Here is a 3839-nt window from a genome sequence, read left to right on the forward strand (position 1 = left end):
CCACTTTCGCACTAAGCACGAAGAACTACTACTTAGGTCACACTCAAACTACTTTTGTATCTTGCTCACCAATGAAATCATTTGATAGAATTAGATTGACTTGCTAGAGATTATGATGCACTATCTAACCACATAAATCTAGATTGCAAGTTTTGCTTGAGGACAAGAAAAGGTTTAAGTCTAGGGGTGTGATGTGCGTAGATTATATGCACTTTTATGCATGCTTTGACGCGCATCTACTTGTATTTCCACTACAACAAAAACTCTCATAGACATCGGTGGAACAACAACGGTTTTAAGCAAAAACCGATGTCTTTGAGTATTTTACACCAGTTTTTCCAAAAATTGATGTCTATGAGCGCAGATTTTCGCTCATAGACATCGATTTTTTAGGCGATGTCTATGAGCGCCTTTTTCCGTTAATAGACATCGATTTTAACATCGGTTTTTTAAAACCCGATGTCTATGAACCAAAATAAAATAATATAACTTTTTCACCAATACTTAGACAAAATTTGCAACACTTCACTCTTCCCTCCAAACCTAAACCTATATCGCGTCGTCCACCGTATACCGTTGCAACGCCGCCACCACTTTCCTCCTCGCCACTGGCCATCTCTCTCAGCCTCATCTCCCTCTTCCCCTTCCTAGATCGACGCTCCTTCCTCTCCCGATCAGGATCAACACACGACACCCTTGCTTCTCCGTCCAACCACACCGCATCTCCTCCAACTCCTCCCTTTGGGTGAGAAGAGGAGCCCTTTTTCGCATTCCAGTGTCGACGCTATCGTTGCTCTGATAGGGTTTTTTTCGATACGAGGAAACCTTCCTAACTATTGCTACTTTCCATTTCATTTTCATTTTCCAGGTATTAATCCATCTCATGCGTATTCCGATCCATTCTCCCTTATTTTACCTCTTTTGTTTTGGCGTTTAGGATTTAAGGTTTTAGCGAAATGTCGGATGACGAAGCGAGGGAGGAGAAGGAGTTGGATCTCACTTTCCCAGACGTTGTTACCAAGTACAAGACCGCGGCAGAGATTGTTAACAATAATGTTCCCCAACCTTTCTTTGCCTTTCTTCGTTTAGTGAAGACGTTACTCGTTAGAGATTTAATCTATTATCATGTGCAGAGGCCCTTCAATTGGTGGTATCTCAGTGCAAGCCCAAAGCTAAGGTTGTTGATCTATTCGAGAAAGGTGACTCCTTCATCAGAGAGTATGCATGCTTTCTAGTCTAGTACAGTGTTTTTGGTATCTCAGTGCATGCTCTCGCCTCTCTCTCTCTCTATCTCTCTCTCTCTCTCTTTGTCTGTTCCCATTTTTGTGCGATCCTTTGCAGGTTAAGCTCATTTCCTGTCTCCTTTGATCGGCCATCAACCTCCGACAGGTTTGATCTCGCGCCTACTTCTTCGCTCCGAGGTTTGGACAGATCTTTCCCCCTTATCTGCAGTACGAATTGTATCTTTCTACATGGGTTGTAGGGATTTCAACTCAGGGGTTTGCAATAGCACAAATGCTGTTCCTTTCGAGTAGGATGGGAAGGCGGGCATGCTCCCGCGTGGGGATGCTAGATCTGAGTGAATGTGAGCTTAAAAGTTCGTATTTTAGAGGGTTCTGTGGGTTTTGGATTTTAGTTATATAGTCACTTGACCTGGACGGAATTTTATGGAGGTGAAGTTGGACAATTACGCAGGGTGGTTGTGGAAATTATTGTTTTGTACTTGGATTTTATAGCCCGTCTTCCCTCAGATTGAACTGCTTCTGGATGATCTGGTTTGCCAGGAATAATTTGAAAAAAAATATCTTGTTTTGATGAAATGACTGCAAGTTATTGTGATAATAATTGCATGTTTATAGCATTTTTTTGTATCTTAAAAGATCTTTATCTGTTTTTTTATCGTCAAACAAAAACAAACTTGTGCCATAGAGATGTCTACTAATGGATACCCTATGAACTTTCTTTTTTGTCAGTGACCGCATTAATAGACTTGATCACAAAGTTTGATGTGTAATCCTTGATTTAGAGAATTGACTTATTTATGGACAAATTTATAATTACACTAATTTTGTTAGATTCCAGTCTTGGCTGCAGTATTTTCTACTTTTACTTTTCTGGTCACCAGGAATTTCCTTATTTTAGTAAAAAGTTGATGATTCAAGTAGTCTGTTACTCTCTATGCTATGACATTATTGTGTAGTTATTTTTTTATCTTCATAAATTTGTTTGATCCCTCTAATTTAAGTGGTTATTTCTCTTTATTTCAAGCCATATGGATAGATCTGTGGGGACCCTTGGCACTCTATCATGCTTGTATTCCGTTATTTCAAGCTAAGCTTGGCAATGACGAGAATGTACTGGAAGAAATGACATCGTTAAAATGTACATGTTGATTATCTAGATTGTTTTGTGACTCTCTACGATTTAATTCTTCTAAGGTTTTTTGGCAATATCTTCTCTGTGTTGCAGTGACACGGGGTGTCATATTGATGGGTTTATTACTGTGGTGGCACACACTCATGTTATACAGGAAGGACCAGTGACTGGTAGAGCAGCAGATGTGATTGTTGCTGCCAATACAGCAGCAGAAGTTGCCTTGCGCCTTGTGAGGCCAGGAAAAAAGGTGCCTTTATATTTGACAATGATGAAATTGTTAATAATCTTTCCTAACTATGTAGAGGGATTTTGAATTTAGTTTCTAATATATGCATTGTGAAGACGTTACAAGACTGCTCATTGTTCTAAGTCAACACTTCAAGCCACGTTGATGTTAATTCCAACTTCAATATTGCCATCATCTGGTGTGTATTTGACCAACTCAGTGTTGTGTCTTGCTCATGGTGACTGACGTTCAACCAATTTGCAATTTATGAAAATTAACTTTTACAAGCAATTGGTGTGTTAACTCTTGAAGGCAGTCGGAATAGCAAGGGAAATTGGGAATTTTATGTTCATTTATGTCATCCTACACTTTCTGTTTTATATTTTCTCACGCTAATTGTAATTTTTTTGTTTGGAGAATGTGATAAATTCCCTGTCTCATGGATGAATGTCATACAACATCTTCTTTAAGATCTTTATCATTTTGATGGTTCTTAAATTTTATTTTATGATTTATTTATTTAAGTTCTTATTTGCTTATCAAAGAATCTAATGGATAAAAGGTTCGTTTAGTGAACATTGATTTTTAAGCGATCCATCTAAAATAATTAGCACAATCAATTTTCATGTCAACGTTTACCTTGTTTCTATGCCATTAAGTTTGATACTTAGATGCTGCAAATTGATGGCTGGGGTTTTCCTGGTTTAATCTTAGTTTCAGAACCGGAAAATTGATTGCTAGTGAAATCACCTAAGAAATATTTCTTTCAGTTGTAACTGCCTGTAGTACAATTTGAACAAGACCTCTAATACAACTGAATTAAATCATTTTCATCAAGAAATATAACAAAAGCAAATCAACCTTCATACATGTGGGTTGCTTCAATTTGAACCAAATAATTAAAATCATTCATTAAAGTTGTTCTTTTGAACACTGAATTAAACTATAGATATAGTGTGGTAATTTTCAAACTGAACAATGCAAAATATTCTGTTGAAAGTGTACAGAACATGTTTTATTTTTATGTGTTTTTTGTATGAATTGATAATGTACACATGTACTTGTTGGGAATTCCTGAAGGACATGATGGCTTGGACTTTAATAATTGATGGAATGACCTCTTAGATTTGACCCAGTGTCTTTCATAAGTTTTTTTGGCTTCTTTTCTTACTTTTGTTGAAACATGTATGTATTTTGATGTGGCAATACAATTCCCATGGGTTATATACATGAAGGG

General features: G+C 37.3%; 1 long non-coding RNA gene across 1 annotated transcript; it reads left to right on the forward strand.

The window, feature by feature from the left end:
* The first annotated feature begins 792 nt into the window (after positions 1-792).
* LOC122025435 lies at positions 793-1019 on the forward strand. The gene is made up of 2 exons (XR_006123708.1): positions 793-868; positions 938-1019. It is a non-coding gene; the product is annotated as an uncharacterized LOC122025435 (long non-coding RNA).
* The last annotated feature ends 2820 nt before the right edge of the window (positions 1020-3839 follow it).

Source organism: Zingiber officinale, chromosome 9B (assembly GCF_018446385.1).
Source record: "Zingiber officinale cultivar Zhangliang chromosome 9B, Zo_v1.1, whole genome shotgun sequence".
NCBI lineage: Eukaryota > Viridiplantae > Streptophyta > Magnoliopsida > Zingiberales > Zingiberaceae > Zingiber > Zingiber officinale.